Here is a 20,989-nt window from a genome sequence, read left to right as displayed (position 1 = left end):
CATAGGCATCCCAGTTTTTTCACAGGCAGGGCCTGCTCCAAGCTGGGCTTTAAAGAATGGATTTTACACTTGCACTTGTCCTCCTGAAATCCAAATTCCCACTTGTACTAAGAGACTTTCAAGCAAAGAGCAAGTCACAAAACAAATCCTGTTGAAGCCCCTTCTAATAGCTGTGCCTCTTAGCACACATCGCCCTGGCAGGGGCGTGTCTAACTTGTTTTGTTCACCCTGACACGGCCAGCACGGCAGATGATCACGAAGTGGCCCAACCAGACCTTCCCAGGTTCTGTCACGAATGCAAATCTTAACCCTCAATGAGCATCTTTCATCTTTCAAGTTCCTCACCTTGAAAAAGGACTGTTACCTTAATGCTCATCTCAGCCTCTTAGCTGACAGGATCTTTTAGCCTGAGTGTTCTCTGTTCCCCTGTGACTCCTAACTCACATTTTTCCCGGAGAGGGAATCCGGTTGACTTCGCTCACTGGCCAGTCTACTACTAAGGACCTCCCCCTCAGGTGAGGTGTAGCCCCCAGCCTGTCAGCAGGATTTAGGCAGTACAGGGTCCCATCATAATTTCCAGTGTGACCCGACCTGTGAACAGGGGCAGATTCCATTCTCTTGAAGGGGATATGGGGGGAGTGGAGGGGTGGCAAGGACCCAGACCAAAGTACATGGGGAAGGTGGGAGGGCATTTACTCAGGAGTATTTAGCCAGAAGAACTAGAGAAAGCTTCCTCTGGCCTTCTCCAAGAGAGACAGACCCCGGGGAGCACAAACATGAAGTTAGATCTAAGGCACAGTGTTTTTGAGGGACCCAGAATTAGTCTGCCTCCTTCCCCTTGTCCACACCCACTTTCAGGGTTTTCTGTAAACCAACAAAGATAAAAAATAATGAAGGTGGGAAACTGCAGAGGTAATAGAAGCTTGCTGAAGTCTAAACATGGGAGCCCTAGTCTGAAGTTTCTGCCTTCCTTCTGATGTGGCAAACTGCAATCTCTCTGGACTTTTCCCCTCTACCTTCAGATTGGAATTCAAATTTCTGTCTTGAGCCACAGAATTATAGAGATAGAAAAGTGCAAAAAGTACATCTCCTTGTGTTCAGATACAGAAACCGAGACCCAAAGAAGTTGTGCAACATGCCTAATTGCCGGAACTTGTGTTGGAATTAAGTATTTGGCCTGGCTATCCATGTATTCTGGTACCAGTGGGACCTCTCCAGAGATACCCAGAGAAGTCTCGGCATTACAATAGCTGCATGGGTGACAAGAGTGTTTGCAGGCATCAGACATGGGAGCCTGGAGGGCCCCTGAGCTTCCATGTCCTCACAGCTGATGCAGGTAGGAGCAGTGTCAGCCCAGCTCAATGAGGACCATCTGGCGGCACCAGAGAAGCCGAGGCGCACTACAGCACGCCTTGCTTAGGCAATGTGAAGATTGAGAGATTCAGGCAAGCTACTCTGCTCATTGTGTGACATGATGTTGCTGTTACTTATGAAAGAGTACCAGCCAAAATCACTAGTCATTAAAGATGAATCAAGGTAAGGTTAAAAAGTTACAAAGGCGAAGACTTAATCCAACTACAGGTTACCTAAAGGAGGGGATGACCAATTCTTGGGCAAAACCCATCCAAAAGCTGAATGAAAGACGTTTAGCCACTGCCCTTCCCCTCGATTTTCTCGGGAATAGGCAACCCCGGCTCTGGAGGGAAGAGACCTGGGTACAAACCCTGAATCCTCTGCTTACTAGCCGTGCAGGCTTGGCCAGGCAACTGCACTTGTCTGAGGATCTGCTTGCTCATGTACATGAGCTGGGACTGTTGTGAGAATTCAATGGGATAATGTGCATAGGGGGCCCAGCTCTGGACGGGCACAGAGTAGGTATTAATGAAACAGTCATGCATGTAGGTGTCACCATCATCGTTTGACCACAGTGTGCCCAGATCTAACCACGACCAACCTAAGTGAGCTCTTTCAGCAGGTGAGAGCCAGGCTTTGGTTGGACAAAGCCACCTGGACCTCACACACCAGTGAGAGCAGAGAGCCAGCACTGGACACCAGTTGGCCTAAACCACGGTTTCTCAACCTCGATACTACTGACATTTTGGACTAAATAACTCTTTGTTGGGTAACCCTGTCCTGTGCTTTGCAGAATGGTTAGCAGGATCCCTGGCCTGTACTCGCTAAATGCCAGTAGCACCCTCCCCTTGTTGTGACAACCAAAAATGTTTCCAGGCATTGCCATATGTTCCCCCAGGGGCAAAATTACCCCTGGTTGAACCACTGGTCTAGTGACATGCCTGGAATGGGTTTCTCAGGTAAGGTCAAAGAATCTACCCAGAGTTTCTGGTTACAAATCACCTGCCTAGGGTTACCTTTTTCTGGCAAACCACTGAAGAACATTCACCTCATATAATTTATAAGCACTACATTCCAAGGGAAGAGAATGAACTGGGGAAATAATTTGGTGGGCATGTAACATTTGTACTTATTAACAAGGCTGCTTCATGCTAATACATCTGTGACAACCAACTGCTGCTTGATAAAATGGTGGGATTCTCTAAAGCTCGAGCACAGACCAGATGTTGGCAGGAGCTCCTTGCCCCTGGTTAAACACTGTGGCTGGTCAACAGCATTCTTTCCAAGGGTATTCATCACTCTCTAGTCAAACATACCAAGGCACTGTTCCAATTCCAGGGGCCTGCGTCTGCAGGGGGCCCTTTAACAAGAAAATAAAAGGATAAAGGAGTAAAAGAATGAATGAAACCCCTCCTTTTCCTGCCACCTTCTGTTGACCTGTGTGACTCAGGTTTACTAATATATAGGCTCTGCCCAAACACCTACCTCCCTATAAAAAAAATAATTTAAAAAAAATTTTTTAAAGGGAATAGGTTTTTGTTTTAATTTTATTTATTTATTTATTTTTGGCTGCGTTGGGTCTTCGTTTCTGTGCGAGGGATTTCTCTAGTTGCGGCGAGTGGGGGCCACTCTTCATCGCGGTGCGCAGGCTCTCTCTATCACGGCCTCTCTTGTTGCAGAGCACAGGCTCCAGACACGCAAGCTCAGTAATTGTGGCTCACGGGCCTAGTTGCTCCGCAGCATGTGGGATCCTCCCAAACCAGGGCTCGAACCCGTGTCCCCTGCATTGGCAGGCAGACTCTCAACCACTGCGCCACCAGGGAAACCCAAAAAAAATAATAAATTTTTTTAAAAAAAATAGCAGGCTGTGATTGAGGCACACCCCTGGCAGGGAATGGGTTCTCTTTTTTTTTTTTTTTTTTTTTTTAATTTTTTTTTTTTTTTAATGCTATTCTTGTCTGCTTACATTCTTTTTATGTATGTATGTATGTATGTATATATGGCTGTGTTGGGTCTTCGTTCCTGTGCGAGGGCTTTCTCTAGTTGCGGCAAGCGGGGGCCACTCTTCATCGCGGTGCGCGGGCCTCTCACTATCGCGGCCTCTCGTTGCCGAGCACAGGCTCCAGACGCGCAGGCTCAGTAATTGTGGCTCACGGGCCGAGTTGCTCCGCGGCATGTGGGATCTTCCCAGACCAGGGCTCGAACCCGCGTGCCCTGCATTGGCAGGCAGATTCTCAACCATTGCACCACCAGGGAAGCCCCGGAATGGGTTCTCTTGATCCCCAACCCCTGGCGGCTCACTGTTGGCCCCTCTGATGACCTCCAGGAATACACTTGAGAGAGGACTCTGAGTCCTGCTGTGGCCCAAGTGCCTCAAAAATGTGCAGAAACTGGTTCTTTCCAGGTGCAGGGGACTAAAGTGCGTGCAGTTCCATAGTGAGTGGAGAGAAGCAACCCCACATCAGGCACACAAAGAGTGCCCCAAGATCTGGTGGTCCCAGAGGGGAGAGGGCACAAGAAAGGAAGTAGGTAAGGGAAGGCAGACCCAAAAGGAGAGAGCATCTACTGAGCACTTATTATGTACCTTACAGTAAGACCCTTTTGCAAATGTTACCTCCTTTACTTGTCACCACAGACGGAGCCATTACTGGGATGGCCAAAAAGTTCGTTCGCGTTTTTCTGTAAGATGGCTCTACTAGTGCTTAGTTGTCTTTAACTTCATTTGAAACAATTTTGTTACATTGCATTGGGACAGCAGTCATAGCGTGCATTTAAAAAAAATCAAAACTGGTGAATTTTTTTTTTATTAGTTATCTATTATATACATATTACTGTATATGTGTCAATCCCAATCTCCCAATTCATCCCACCACCACCCCGCAACCCCCCTTTCCGCCCTTGGTGTCCATACGTTTGTTCTCTACATCTGTGTCTCTATTTCTGCCTTGCAAACTGGTTCATCTGTACCATTTTTCTAGATTCCACATATATGCGTTAATACATGGTATTTGTTTTTCTCTTCCTGACTTACTTCACTCTGTATGACAGGCTCTAGGTCCATCCACGTCTCTAGAAATGACCCAATTTCATTCCTTTTTATGGCTGAGTAATATTCCATTGTATATATGTACCACTTCTTCTTTATCCATTCGTCTGTCAGTGAGCATTTAGGTTGCTTCCATGACCTGGCTATTGCAAATAGTGCTGCAATGAACATTGGGGTGCCTGGGGTCTTTTGGAATTATGGTTTTCTCTGGGTATATGCCCAGTAGTGGGATTGCTGGGTCATATGGTAATTCTATTTTTAGTTTTTTAAGGACCATCTATACTGTTCTCCATAGTGGCTGTATCAATTTACATTCCCACCAACAGTGCAAGAGAGTTCCTTTTTTCGCCACACCCTCTCCAGCATTTGTTGTTTGTAGATTTTCTGATAAGGCCCATTCTAACTGGTGTGAGGTAATACCTTATTGTAGTTTTGATTTGCATTTCTATAATAATTAGTGATGTTGAGCAGCTTTTCATGTGCCTCTTGGCCATCTGTATGTCTTCTTTGGAGAAACATCTATTTATGTTTTCTGCCCATTTTTTTGATTGGGTTGTTTGTTTTTTTAATATTGAGCTGCACCAGCTGTTTATATATTTTGGAGATTAATCCTTTGTCCGTTGATTCATTTGCGAATATTTTCTCCCATTCTGACGGTTGTCTTTTCGTCTTGCTTATGGTTTCCTTTGCTGTGCAACAGCTTTTAAGTTTTCATTAGGTCCCATTTGTTTCTTTTTGTTTTTATTTCCATTACTCTAGGAGATGGGTCAAAAAAGATCTTGCTGTGATTTATGTCAAAGAGGTAAGATTAAAGGTAGGCCTTTAATCCATTTTGAGTTTATTTTTGTGTATGGTGTTAGGGAGTGTTCTAATTTCATTCTTTTACATGTAGCTGCCCAGTTTTCCCAGCACCACTTACTGAAGAGACTGTCTTTTCTCCATTGTATATCCTTGCCCCTTTGTCATAGATTAGTTGACCACAGGTGCATGGATTTATGTCTGGGCTTTCTATCCTGTTACATTGATCTATATTTCTGTTTTGGTGCCAGTACCATATTGTCTTGATTACTGTAGCTTTGTAGTATAGTCTGAAGTCAGGGAGTCTCATTCCTCCAGCTCCGTTTTACCCCCTCAAGATTCCTTGGGCTATTCAGGGTCTTTTGTGTCTCCATACAAATTTTAAGACTGTTTGTTCTAGTTCTGTAAAAAAAAAAAAAAAGGCCATTGGTAATTTGATAAGGATTGCATTGAATCTGTAGATTGCTTTGGGTAGTATAGTCATTTTCACAATATTGATCCTTCCAATCCAAGAACATGGTATATCTCTCATTCTGTTTGTGTCATCTTTAATTTCTTTCATCAGTGTCTTATAGTTTTCTGCATACAGGTTTTTTGTCTCCCTAGGTAGGTGTATTCCTAGGTATTTTATTCTTTTTGTTGCAATGGTGAATGTGATTGTTTCCTTAATTTCTCTTTCTGATTTTTCATTGTTACTGTATAGGAATACAAGAATTTCTGTGCATTAATTTTGTATCCTGCAACTTTACCAAATTCATTGATTAGTTCTAGTAGTTTTCTGGCGGCATCTTTAGGATTCGCTATGTATAGTATCACGTCATCTGCAAACAGTGACAGTGTTACTTCTTCTTTTCCAATTTGGGTTCCTTTTATATCTTTTTCTTCTCTGACTGCTGTGGCTAGGACTTCCAAAACTATGTTGAATAATAGTGGCAAGAGTGGACATCCTAGTCTTGTTCCTGATCCTACTGGAAATGCTTTCAGTTTTTCACCATTGAGTATGATGCTCGCTGTGGGTCTGTCATATATGGCCTTTATTATATTGAGGTAGGTTCCCTCTATGCCCATTTTCTGGAGAGTTTTTTTTATCCTAAATGGGTGTTGAATTTTGTCAAAAGCTTTTTCTGCATCTATTGAGATGATCATATGGTTTTTATCCTTCAATTTGTTAATGTGGTGTATCACAATGATTGATTTGCATATATTGAAGAATCCTTGCATCTCTGGGATAAATCCCACTTTATCATGGTGTATGATCCTTTTAATGTGCTGTCAGATTCTGCTTGCTAGTATTTTGTTCAGGATTTTTGCATCTATGTTCATCAGTGATATTGGTCTATAATTTTCTTTTTTTGGAATATCTTTTTCTGGTTTTGGTATCAGGGCGATGGTGGCTTCGTAGAATGAATTTGGTAGTGTTTCTCCCTCTGTAATTTTTTGGAAGAGTTTGAGAAGGACTGGTGTTACCTCTTCTCTAAATGTTTGATAGAATTTGCCTGTGAAGCCATCTGGTACTGCACTTTCGTTTGTTGGAAGATTTTTAATTATGGTTTCAATTTCATTACTTGTGATAGGTCTCTTTATATTTTCTAATTCTTCCTGGTTCAGGCTTTGAAAATTGTACCTTTCCAAGAATTTGTCCATTTCTTCGTGGTTGTCCATTTTATTGGCATATAGTAATTTGTAGTAGTCTCTTATAATCCTTTGTATTTCTGCACTGTCAGTTGTGATTTCTCCTTTTTCATTTCTAATTTTATTGATCTGTGTCCTCTTTTTTTCTTGATGAGTCTGGCTAAGGCTTTATCAATTTTGTTTATCTTCTCAAAGAACCAGCTTTTAGTTTTATTGATCTTTGTTACTGTTTTCTTCGTTTCTATTTCATTTGTTTCTGCTCTGATCTTTATGATTTCGTTCCTTCTACTGATTTTGGGTTTTCTTTGTTTTCTTTCTCTAGTTGTTTTAAGTGTAGGGTAAGATTATTTACTTGAGATTTTTCTTGTTTCTTGAGGTGAGACTGAATAGCTATAAACTTCCCTCTTAGAACTGCTTTTGCTGCATCCTGTAAGTTTTCAGTCATCATGTTTTCATTGTCATTTGTTTCTATGTATTTTTTTATTTCTTCTTTGATTTCTACAGTGATCTCTTGGTTATTTAGTAGTGCACTGTTTAGCCTCCATGTATTTGCGTTTTTTACAGTTTCTTTTCCTGTAATTGATTTCCAATCTCATAGCGTTTTGGTCTGAAAAGATGCTTGATACGATTTCAACTTTCTTCAATTTTCTGAGGCTTGATTTTTGACCCAAGATGTGCTCTATCCTGGAGAATGTTCCATGTGCACTTGAGAAGAAAGTGCATTCTGCCACTTTTGGGTGGAATGTTCTATAAATATCTTTTAGATCTATCTCGTCTATTGTGTCATTTAAAGTTTGTGTTTCCTTATTTATTTTCTGTTTGGATGATCTGTCCATTGGTGTAAGAGGGGTGTTAAAGTCCCCCACTATTATTGTGTTACTGTCATTTCTCCTTTCATGGTTGTTAGCATTTGCCTTATGTATTGGGGTGCTCCTATGTTGGGTGCATAAACATTTATAATTGTTTTGTCTTCTTCTTGGATTGATCCCTTGATCATTATGTAGTGTCCTTCCTTGTCTCTTGTAACATTCTTTATTTTAAAGTCTATTTTATCTGATATGAGTATTGCTTCTCCAGCTTTCTTTTGATTTCCATTTGCATGGAATATCTTTTTCCATCCCCTCACTTTCAGTCTGTATGTGTTCCTAGGTCTGAAGTGGGTCTCTTGTAGACAGCATATATATGGGTCTTGTTTTTGTATCCATTCAGCCAGTCTGTGTCTTTTGGTTGGAGCATTTAATCCATTCACATTTAAGGTAATTATCGATAAGTACGTTCCTATTACCAGTTTCTGAATTGTTTTGGGTTTGTTTCTGTAGGTCTTTTTCTTCTCTTGTGTTTCCCACTTAGAGAAGTTCCTTTAGCATTTGTTGTAGAGCTGGTTTGGTGGTGCTGAATTCTCTTAACTTTGCTTATCTGTAAAGCTTTTGATTTCTCTGTCAAATCTGAATGAGGTCCTTGCCAGGTAAAGTAATCTTGGTTGTAGGTTCTTCCCTTTCATGACTTTAAATATGTCATGCCACTCCCTTCTGGTTTGCAGAGTTTCTGTTGAGAAATCAGCTGTTAACCTCATGGGAGTTCCCTTCTATGTTATTTGTCACTTTTCCCGTGTTGCTTTCAATAATTTTTGTCTTTCATTTTTGTCAGTTTTATTACTACGTGTCTCAGCGTGTTTCTCCTTGGGTTTATCCTGCCTGGGACTCTGTGCTTCCTGGACTTGGGTGGCTATTTCCTTTCCCACGTTAGGGAAGCTTTCCACTATAATCTCTGCAAATATTTTCTCAGGTCCTTTCTCTCTCTCTTCTCCTTCTGGGACCCCAATAATGCAAATGTTGGTGCGTTTGATGTTGTCCCAGAGATCTCTTAGGCTATCTTCATTTATTTTCATTCTTTTTTGTTTATTCTGTTCCACGGCAGTGAATTCCACCATTCTGTCTTTCAGGTCACTTATCTGTTCTTCTCCCTCAGTTATTCTGCTATTGATTCCTTCTAGTGTATTTTTCATTTCAGTTATTGTATTGTTCATCTCTGTTTATTTGTTCTTTAATTCTTCTAGGTTTTTGTTAAACGTTTCTTTCACCGTCTCGATCTTTGCCTCCGTTCTTTTTCCAAGGCCCTGAATCATCTTCACTATCATTATTCTGAATTCTTTTTCTGGAAGGTCACCTATCTCCACATCATTTAGTTATTTTTCTGGGGTTTTATCTTGTTTCTTTCTCTGGTACACAGTCCTCTCCCTTTTCATTTGGTCTGTCTTTCTGTGAATGTGGTTTTCATTCTACAGGCTGCAGGACTGTAGTTCTTTTTGCTTCTGCTATCTGTCCTCTGGTGGATGAGGCTATCTAAGAGGCTTGTGCAAGCTTCCTGATGGGAGGGACTGGTGATGGGTAGAGCTGGGTGTTGCTCTGGTGGGCAGAGCTCAGTAAAACTTTAATCTGCTTGTCTGCTGATGGGTGGGGGTGAGTTCCCTCCCTTTTGGTTGTTTGGCCTGAGGTGACCCAGCACTGGGGGCTACAAGGCTCTATGGTTGGGCTAATGGCAGACTCTGGGAGGGCTCATGCCAAGGAGCACTTCCCAGAACTTCTGCTGCCACTGTCCTTGTCCCCATGGTGAGCCACAGCCGCCCCCCACCTCTGCAGGAGACCCTCCAACACTAGCAGGTAGGTCTGATTCAGTCTCCTATGGGGTCACTGCTCCTTCCCCTGGGTCCCGATGAGCACACTACTTTGTGTGTGCCCTCCAAGAGTGGAGTCTCTGTTTTCCCCAGATCTGTTGAAGTCCTGCAATCAAATCCCACTAGCTTTCGAAGTCTGATTCTCTGGGAATTCTTCCTCCTGTTGCCAGACCCCCAGGTTGGGAAGCCTGACCTGGGGCTCAGAACCTTCACTCCAGTGGGTGGACTTCCATGGTATAATTGTTCTCCAGTTTGTGAGTTGCCCACCCAGCAGTTATGGGATTTGATTTTATTGTGATTGTGCCCCTCCTACCGTCTCACTGTGGCTTCTCCTTTGTTTTGGGATGTGGGGTATCTTTTTTGGTGAGTTCCAGTGTCTTCCTGTTGATGACTGTTCAGCCGTTAGTTGTGATTCTGGTGCTCTCGCAAGAGGGAGTGTGAAATTGGTGAATTTTTGTGTAGCCATTTTAATACTGAAGATGGAAGAAAAAGAGCAACATTTTTGGCATATTATGCTTTATCATTTCAAGAAAGGTAAAAACGCAACTGGAACACAAAAAAAGATTTGTGCATTGTATGGAGAAGGTGCTGTGACTGATCAAACGTGTCAAAAGTGGTTAGCGAAGTTTCATGCTGGGGATTTCTCTCGCTGGATGATGCTCCACGGTCGGGTAGACCAGTTGAAGTTGACAGCAATCAAATCAAGACATTAATTAAGAACAATCAATGTTATACCACGCGGGAGATAGCCGACATACTCACAATATCCAAATCAAGCGTTGAAAATCATTTGTAACAGCTTGGTTATGTTAATCGCTTTGATGTTTGGGTTCCACATAACTTAAGCGAAAAAAACCTTCTTGACCGTATTTCCACATGTGATTCTCTACTTAAATGTAATGAAAATGTTCCATTTTTAAAACAAATTGTGATGGGCGATGAAAAGTGGATACTGCACAACAATGTGGAACAGAAGAGATCATGGGGCAAGTGAAATGAACCACCACCAACCACACCAAAGGCCGGTCTTCATGCAAAGAAGGTGATGTTGTATATAGTGGGACTGGAAGGGAGTCCTCTATTATGAGCTCCTTCCAGAAAACCAAACAATTAATTCCAACAAGTAGTGCTCCCAATTAGACCAACTGAAAGCAGCACTCGATGAAAAGCATCCAGAATCAGTCAACAGAAAACACATAATCTTCCATCAGGATACCACAAGACCACATGTTTCTTTGATAACCAGGCAAAAACTGTTACGGTTTGGCTGGGAAGTTCTGATTTATCCACCATATTCACCAGACATTGCACCTTTGGATTTCCATTTATTTTGGTCTTTACAAAATTCTCTTAATGGAAAAAATTTCAATCCCCTGGAAGACTCTAAAAGGCACCTGGAACAGTTCTTTGCTCAAAAAGATAAAAAGTTTTGGGAAGATGGCATTATGAAGTAGCCTGAAAAATGGCAGAAGGTAGTGGAACAAAACGGTGAATACGTTGTTCAATCAAATTCTTGGTGAAAATGAAAAATGTGTCTTTTATTTTTACTTAAAAACCAAAGGAACTTTTTGGCCAACCCAATATTATCCCCAGTTCCATCAACAGTCAACCCAGAAAAGTCTGACCGGCTGAGACTGGTCTTTACCACACCTGGGGCTCCCAGCCCTGGCTGCAGAGTTAAATCGCCTGAAAAGCTTTAGGAAAATACAGATGCCCAGGCCCCAGGGTCCACCAATTCTGTCAAACCCCTAGCAGCGGAGCCAGGCATATTAATTTTGGAAAAGCTCCCCCGGTGATTATAGTGAATATGTAGGGCCTAGAACCACTGCTCTACACAAGGAATAGAGGAGGGAGGCGTGGACAGAAGGACAACACAGTGGGTAGCCATTGTCTACGTCCAGTCATCCACCCCCAGAGCCACACAGTGCTGCAAGGGATTCTGCAAGGCATTTAATTTGGTGCACAGTTTTAATGTGCGCCAAATTAAATGCCTTGGAAAGATAAATCCACAAACCCTGCACACTGTGTGATATATTCCAGTAAAAACTGCTTGTGCATAATGGGCTTTTTCAAACAGTCTGCACCCCTGTCTCACTTTATTTCTATAGAGCACTGGTTCTCAGACAGGGGCAGTTTGGCCCTCCAGGGGACATTGGGCAATGTCTGGAAACAAGTTTGCTTCTCACTACTTGGGAGGGATAGGGAGGTGTTACTGGCATCTGGTGGGTAGAGGCCAGGAATGCTACTAAACATCGTACAATGCACAGAATGGCTCCCTGCCACAAAGAATTATCCAGCTCCAAATGACAACAGTACTGAAGTTGAAACACTCTGCTGTAAAGAAGCAGTAGTCACCACTAGGTAGACGCGAAGCCTTGAATACAACCCTCCTCCAGGTCGGAAGCCAGTCCCTGACAAGCATGTTTCAAAGAATCACAGAATCTTAGAGCAGGAAGAGACTTCAGAGACAATGAGCCCACTGAGACTCAGTTGGGCTTTTAGGAAAATCCTAGAACAAAGCTACGCAATGTTTACCAAACCACATTATAATGCATTGCTGGCTTGACTTTCCGCTCAGGTAGTACAAGTGTTGCAAATTAAAAATGGTATTCCTTACAGCAAATTCTTATTCGTTGATTTAACAAGTATTTGTTGGGTGCAAATATGGGTGCAAGTATGTTCAGGGCACGTTGCCGAATTTCCCTGCCAACACTGTTACCCGCCCTGGGATAGCCCTCTGAATGTTCAAGCCCAATATAAGATCCAGGCAAGATATGCAGACTCAGAACACAGCAAGATCACCCCCAGCTGGGTTTATGGTGGTTTTATTGTTTTCTGGCTCATTGGATAACTTGGCAACCTGGGATCAGGTGTGCAAAGAACTGAAGGAGACCCATCCAAGAATCAGCTCTCCCAGGGGCTACACTGGGGTGAGGCTTAGCACAGCCTGAAGCCCAAGGTCAGATGCCTAGCATTCCTCCCAGCTGCCCAAAGCTGCCCGCTGCCCCCAGCCCAGCCCACTCCAGCTCCCTCTCACACTGGGTGAGTTACGGGCAGCAGACTCAGGCCAGCCAGCACCCAGCCACCGAATCCAGCGCTCTCCTCCTTCTCCACGCCCCCTCCTCACGTCCTCGCTGCCACACTGTTATCGACAAGAGTAAGCACTCCGTGGTAACTTGCCACAGAAATGAAAACTGCTCTGGGGGAAGAAATTGGGAACGTTTTGTCCTCCAGGGTCACAAGAGATTTAAGTTATTCTCCCTACTGGAGGTCTCATTTACACTGGGCGGAAACAACCACAAAATAAAAACCTGTCGAATGGATTGTGCAATAAAGGGAAATAAATGCTGCAGACCCAAACTGGTGGGGGCAAAGAAGAAGGAAGAGGAAGGACACGAAGCCGCCATGAAGAAGAAACTGAGTCCGTGTGCCAGGGGGTGCTGGGCACTGGGTGATGCTGGAGGAGGGGGTCAGGGGCCACCCTCCTGCCGGCTCCTTGAGATGTCCCCGTGCCTGCAACCGTGTCTCCCCGTGCCAGGGAACACAGCTCCCCACGCCTCTGCCCACCCCACAGAACTCTGGGCTCAGCTGTGCCACTGACACCTGGCCAGAGACAACTGTCCCTGATATAAAGCAAGAGCCGGCCAGAGCCACCTGCCCGGCGGGCCTGTGATCACAGCAGACGCTCCCAATATTTCACCTCTTTCCTCCTCCTTCGGAACGCTATCTCAAAGTTATTTCCTCAGGGATGCTTCCTCTAATCCCCTAGATTCATTCTTTCACTCAACAAATATCTACTGAATGAATTTACTGAGTGACCCCCCAAGGGTAAGGTGCCCTTCATGTAATCTCCCACAGCAAACGCCTTCTCCTCTTTAACAATAGTGATGGTAATTAAGTACTTACATAATTATTTCTTAGGGTCCAGTTCCCACCCCAAACCACCAGTCCTTCCAGAATATTGAGCTACATGAGAACAGGAGCCAAATCTGTCTGGTTGACTCTGCTACATCCCACCGTCGGTGCCTCCCACGTGTCGGAACATATTGAATGAATGAGTGAACATATGTGTGAGCAAACGGTCAGAGACACTCTTTTCATCATGTAAGTCCTCAAAAATCCAGTATTTTACCCTTACAGCAGATGTCAAATTGGACAAGCCTCATTTCAAGTGCTCATAGCCACACGTGGTTACCATACGGGACAGTGCAAGGCCGGGCTCCACCAGGGCCTTACCAGTGTGCTTGTTTGCTGGTAAAGTAGGAGAAAATTTAACCTCTGCTACACCGGGAGACAACACATCCCTTATGCTTCTTTCTGGTCGTTAGATGGCCCGGGTCCAATCCTATCTCTGCCACTTACTATTTGCACGACCTGGGCAAGTTACGTGACCTCCCTGTGCCTCAGTTCCCTCTTCTATAAAGTGGGGGTATTTTTATAACAGTACCTACGTTATGGGAGAGATGGCCGGAACAATGAGGTAAGACCCCTCAGCCCTTAGAACACCGCCTGTCTCACAGTAAGTACGCGATAGCATCAGCCATTTAATATCTTATTATACGTTTATACCATGTACAGATATTCATACTCCACTTCCTGCCACACGAGACGGGAGGTAGGTAGCTCGAGTCACCACACATTCCGTGGTTACAACAAAAGAAGAACCAGTATCCATTTTAGAACTACATTCTGAGCATATCAGTCACCGACAAAGCCCACTGGGTTCCCCAAGGAAAAGCAAGATGGACTCTAGGTGATAAGATAAGGTCTAACCTCTTCCTTTGCGCTTCATGTAGTTTCCCTTGTTCTTAGGGTGCCGCATCCAGAGGCCTCGCACCTGGCGCTTCAGACCGGAGCTCCCGGTGCAGCACCGCTATGCCGTCCCCTCAGCTCCAGGGCTCTGCGCAGAAACACCGTGAGTAGCGCTCAGCTCAAGATGGCGGCGGTGGCGGGCCGTGCGCAGAGCCGCTGCTCTCGGCGCTGCGACCTGGAGGCGGAGCCGCAGCAGCTGCACCGGATCCCACAAGAACTCCGCCTCCTCCCCCCACCGCCGAGATCCCTAGAAAGCAGCCCCACCCACAGTCCTTCCAGGAGGGAGAGCGTGTGCTCTGCAGCCGGCGCTCACACCTCTCTGTTCTTTGATCAAAGAATAAAACTCTTTTGCTTCCAAATGGAAGAACTCGGTCTCGTTCTATTGGTTTAAGCAACACTGGGCAGACGGACCCTTCTCAGGGACCAACTCGGGAGGGTCAGTAACACGTTCTTTCACGGGTACTGCAAGATATATCTTAACACATGAGACTGATTATGGATGTGCGAATTGTACAGGCTAGTGAAAAATGTAAATGCACGTAGAGAAGAGAATTTAGACTCGGCCATGGCACACATTATCATTGGTGAGAATGGGAAGTACTCGTTTAAATAAAAATCTTTGTGCAACTTTGTACCGGTTGTTTTAATGCGGTTCTCCCATCTGTTAAACTCAAATTCCACTGTACAGGCCAGACAAGCTGTGTCCTTTCCAATCCAGCACAGAAAGAAAATGACATTTACATTTGATTTCCTGTCTGGGGCATAAAGTCGGCTCCAGAAAGCTGAGCATTCAGCAGGTTCCAGATGCAGGGCAAATGCTGGAACCATGACTGCTGTCATCATGGCCCGGGAGCAGGGGGATGCCACATTTGGAATGAGGTAATAGTACCTACCTTGCAGGAACACTGTGAAAATTTAATTGAAATAATATGTGTGACAGTGCTTGACCCAAAGTAGGTATTCGATAAATGTCCTTAGGGAAACACAATCTAATGTCTGGGTCTTCTAATGATGCCACAATCTCATTAAAAAGACTTCTATATTGAACTAAAAATGTGTTCTAATTCTGCCCTTTTTGACTATACAGAATGAGTCTAATTCCTCCTCCAGAAAGCCCTCAAACATATGAGGGTGACCTTCCATGCCCTCTCCACCAAACTTCTCTTTTCCAGCCAAACATCCTCAAGTTCCTCCAGTAAGACAAGAATTTGTTGTCTGCAAAGTAACTAGAAGCATCTGGGCTCCAGTGGATCCCAAGACACATCTCAGCACCAATAACATGCCTATAGCCCTGCAGGATCCCCAACTTGGTCTTGTGGGATATGGATAAAGTTAACCTCATGGTTAAGCCTAATGCTTTCTTCATTATATAAAATTCAGGGAACTTTCTGCATATGCTCTCCCCCAGCCCCAGCACCGACTGCAGATGCTGCTTTGTTTGAAAGAGCCCGTTTTAGGACTAATACGCTCTTCACAGTTCAAATTCAGTCCCGAACCTTTAAAGTGACGTTTATTGTGGTCTTGGGAAAGGTTCAGTGGAGGTGAGAAGTGACAGCTGAGGGTGATGATAAATCAAATGCAGCTCAGTTTTCATTTAAGGGCAAACTATCATCCAGCCAGCCTGTCTCAGTCAGCAAGCAGCTCTGGCAGCTTGTGACTTCTTACGTACATGGTAAACAGAACACTGAATGGTGACAATTTCTTCAACTGCTAGGATGAGCCATCGGCTTCTGTTCTCTGCTCAAACTTGACACCTTAAGCTGCTGGTTAGAGGACAGGCATGTTAAAAACTTCTCAGGACTAATTGTAATCATAAAGCCTCTTTTAGAAATGACGCTGCTTGTACAGCATGTTCACAGCACACCTTGTCTGCTCTGCTTCCTAAAGCACTGAGCTGAAGGTTGTAATACTCTAGCACTGACTGTCCAGTACAGCGGTCACTAGCCACAGGAGGACACTGAGCGTTTGAAATCTGGCTAGCTTGACTTGAGACGTGATGTAAGTACAAAATAATACAGGATTTCAAAAATTTAGTACAAAAAATTGTAAAATATCTTATTTCTAATCATATGTATTGATTTTATGTTGAATTGATAATGTTTGGGATATATTAGATTAAACTAAATAATTATTAAAATTAATTTCACCTCTTTCTTCTTACTTTTTTTTCAGTGTGGCTACTAGAAAATTTTAAGTTACATAGGCAATTTGTCATGTGGCTGCATTACACTTCAATTGAACAGCACTAGTCTGGAAGGCAAGGTGGGAGCTGGAAATCCCTCATTTCTCTGGCTCTTCCTCTGGGTTCAGACTTAGGAAAAAGGGACCTACTTCAGAAACCATCACTCGCTTTACTGTTTATTTGTTGGTTAGACTACAGCAGTGGTCCTCAAACTTCAGTGAACATAAATGCTATGGACTGAACTGTGTTACCCCAAGATTCATACGTTGAAGCCTAACCCTGCTTGTATTAGAGATAAGGCCTTTAAGGGGGTGATTAAGGTTAAATGAGGTCACAAGGGTGGAGCCCTGATCCAATAAAACTGATACTGCTGGGTATATATTCAAAAAAACCAAAAACACTAATTCAAAAAGATACACACACACCCTAATGTTCATAGCAGCATTATTTACAATAGCCTAGAAATGGAAGCAACCTAAGCATTCATCAACAGATGAATGGATAAAGAAGATTACACACACACGCACACACACACACACACACATACACACACACACACACACACACATACTCAGCCATAAAAAAGAGTGAAATTTTGCCACTTGCAGCAACATGGATGGACTTGGAGGGTATAATTCTAAATAAAATAAGTCAGAAGGAGAAAGACAAATACTGTGTGATATCACTTATATGTGGATTCTAAGAAATACAACAAACTAGTGAATATAAGCAGACTCACAGATATAGAGAACAAACTAGTGGTTACCAGTGGGGGAGTGGGAGATACAAACTATTAGGTATAAAATAAGCTACAAAGATATATTGTACAATAGGGGGAATATAGCCGATACTTTATCAAAACTATAAATGGGGTATAACCCTTAAAAACTGTGAATCACTATATTGTACACCTGTAACATATAATATTGTACATCAACTATACTTCATAAAACAAAAAAAGAAGAGGAGGAAACACCAGCGCTCTCTCTCCACCATGTGAGGACACAAGGAGAAGGTAGCCATCTACAAGCCAGGAAGAGAGACTGCACCAGAAACTAAACCCTGATGGAACCCTGGTCTTAGATTTTCCAGACTCCAGAACTGTGAGAAAATACATTTCTGTTGTTTTAAGCCACCAAGCCTGTGGTATTTTGTTATGGCAGCTTGAACAGGCTAAGGCAATAAGCATCGCCTGCGGAGCTTGTTAGACATACAGGTTGTTGTTGTTTCTATTCCTGAAAGAGGCTGACTATTGATCTGAGACAGGCCTGGAAACCTGCCCTTCTTTAACAAGCACTCTAAGCATTCCATGTGTATTTTGAGGTACCCTGGACCAAAAGAAACATCATTATCTAGACTCCTGTTGGCGTTGTTGCAGAAGGAGTTGGTGGGCAAGAACTGAATTCCTAGTTCTACCACTCCAGCAGTGGTAGCCAAATTAATTTGATCGTGAGCGTCCCCTTTTGGTAAAGCATTCTTGAGCGTGCAACCGGCTGAGCACTATACTTAGTGATAAATTACATATGCCCAAACTATAAACCATACACTGAATATTAGCAAAGTTAATTTTCACATAAAAATCCAGGTATGAAGTTATGCTATTTTCTTTTTGGATCCCAGTGGATCATCTTCAGCCTGTGGAGGCCTCTCATTGAACAAGTTATAACACTGTATATGTTATATGAAGTCCTTGCTTTTGCCCATGCTGTTCCCATTTTGCCTTCTCTGCACTTAGAAAATGCCTATTTATTCCTCAGGCTTCAGCTCATAAATCTCCTCTGAACCGCTCTGCCTTCTCCTCCCCCTCTTACAGACAGCATTTCAGCCCCTCTTTGCAGCACCTCTATGCACTCACCACACTGAATTGCAAATATTTGTTTAACCTGTCATCTCCTTGAGGACACGGACTGTGCCTTATTTATCTGTTTCGCCTGTGCCTTGCACACAGCTCCTGGCACAAGGTATGCATTATTTTTTAATGTTTGTAAAATGAGCAAACCAGTGAATGAGACTGCAATTAATCAATACTTTCAGCAAGTCACTGCCCTTCTCTGCTGAAGCAGAATCACCATAGTTTATGTGAGAAATACCCCACATAAAGGAGTGCGGTGAGAAGCTATCTGAAGCCATGCTGGGCTTTAAGTTTGGGTTTACAAAAGCACGTATAATTCACACCAAGCTGAGGATGAAAGCAAAGTGAACAGCCTAAGCCACTCACAGCATAAAGTGCAGAGAAGGTTTTGGGGTGTTTTTTTTTTTACTGCTATTTTTAATTGTTTGTCTTAAGGTTAGGATCCTCCTGGCAAAGTAATAATGGATGGTTTGTGAGAGATCTCAGTGCATCTTTGTGGGGCAAGACAAAGATGGATGGGGAACGAGAGGGCTTGTAGAGGCAGTATCATTTGTGAGCTACATCCAGGTCTGCACCTGCACAAAATGAAGGAGTCACTTGGTCCAAGCCTCAGAAATATTACGGCTAAAAGTATCACCTTTTGGAAATTTAAACCTGGTTTGCGTGTGTAATAGCAAGTGTTCTCCCTCTGTGAAGTCTAAAGCCTCATTAGTTAGAAGTTTGTTTCCTCCATTCCTTCACGTGCATTGTGTTGTCTCTGTCCCCAAGCTTCCCCTGTCAGGGAGTCATCATGGGCGGCAGCAGTACCCTGGCTGGAAGAATTCTCTGCGTGCTCTCTCACATGTGCTGGGGCCCATAGGAGAAGAGAAATGCTTTGTCACTTCCCTGTTTACATAACAGCTTTTCCTCTCAGCAGGAACTTGAAAGAAACAAAGTTGTACATAATCGGTTTATCTTCTCAGACCCACTTACAAGGATTGACCCTGTGATATACTGAAAAGTAAAATACATGTCTGTTTATGAAGCACTTTTCAAGGTGATTAGCAAGCAACATTACCAGTAGAAAGGTTTCTATATTGTTCCCCTAAGAGTAGGGTTGCCAGATTTAGCAAATAAAAATATAGGACGCCTGGTTAAATTTGAATTTCAGATAGGCAATGAATAATTTTCTGGTATAAGCGTATATTGCACATGTCCTGCATTTTATCTGGCAACCCTACTTGAAGGGGATAAAATCTCTACATAACCCTCATGGGGAAAATTTCTCTCTATGTCTCTGGAAATGTTTCCCACTAGCTGAGAGGTGTATGTTAATAAAAACATACGTCTGAAAGCTAAGATATCTGAGTTCTCTTCTAGTTCATGCTCTCATTGATTCATCAATGTTTCATCCCAAATACTGAGGTATGACTCTCCTGGGAGCGTGTTTTCTTTGTAACATAGCAGGTTTCTAAAGATCAAATATGTTACCTGACAGGAGGAATCCTAATGGAGGGAATTTCATGTAACAGTGGCAGATACATGGTACTTTCTGTCCTAGCTAAGCCTTCAAAATGTTGTAGTTACCATTTCTACCTATGTTTAAAGGCTGTCCTGCATCTGACTTGTTGTTGTTCATTTATTATTACATCTTGTGCCTGCTTCCAAAATGGATGTAATTTGCAGTGAAAAAGAATAAAAATCACCCAAAGTAAATATCATGTGAGGACTGAGCTTGCTGGAAGCCAAGGCAGAAAATAAAATGCAGCACATTACATACCTCTTACTGTTGGGTAAACAGCACTGTTGGCTTCTCAGAAGAAACAAAGTTCTTCCTGGCATTAAATTCCAACATGCATGTGCGTGTATGCATGCATACATGCAAAAATGTGCATGTCCAGATGCCCCTTCATACTGTCCTTCCAGAACTTTCAAAGTTATTTGATAAGAATTCTGCAACAGAGATCAAGACTCTGCCCATAAATTTAAAGTCCTTCTATTGGGAGTTACCTCTTCGGGGAGGAGGGTACTAGCATAGTGTAAACGCAAAGCAGGGGGAAGATTAAAAAAAAAAAAAACTGGCTGAGCTTGGTCACAAATGTGAAAGTAGACTTTCACATGTGAAAAACACTATAGAGCCTTAATACGGCTCTCCACAGTGTTCTTCATTATTATTATTCATTAGTGTAAACATGTGGCTTGTTTTCAATTATTCCGTATTGAAGCTAGTGAGACAAGATGATAAAGTTCCAAGACAACGTTAAATTACTAGGGCCTCTTATTACAAAGCAGCATTTTTCTTTTCAGGGTTATGTACCACCCTTTTTCTTGTTCATTACTAATGCAACATCAAGCTGTGAACTTCTACAAGGCTGAAAATAATTCATGCAACCAATCTTCTTTAACAAACTAATCATCTTGCTCCTTCAGGAAGTACAAGATATGGAACACTGGTGATGATTATGAAAAATAACAGTACTTATAAGAACCCACCGTGCTCCACGCTATAGCTAAGGAAACTTTAACTGTGTTTAATGATCTTGCCACTAATACTCTCATTGAGACAGTCAGGGCCTGCCACATCATTTTAGGACGGAAGTTCTCAAACACATTGTTCTCAGAACGCCTTTATACTCTTACCAAAATTATTAAGTACCCCAA

The sequence above is a fragment of the Balaenoptera acutorostrata genome, chromosome 3, assembly GCF_949987535.1.
Source record: "Balaenoptera acutorostrata chromosome 3, mBalAcu1.1, whole genome shotgun sequence".
Classification (NCBI taxonomy): domain Eukaryota; kingdom Metazoa; phylum Chordata; class Mammalia; order Artiodactyla; family Balaenopteridae; genus Balaenoptera; species Balaenoptera acutorostrata.
Note: the sequence above shows the minus strand (reverse complement) of the source record.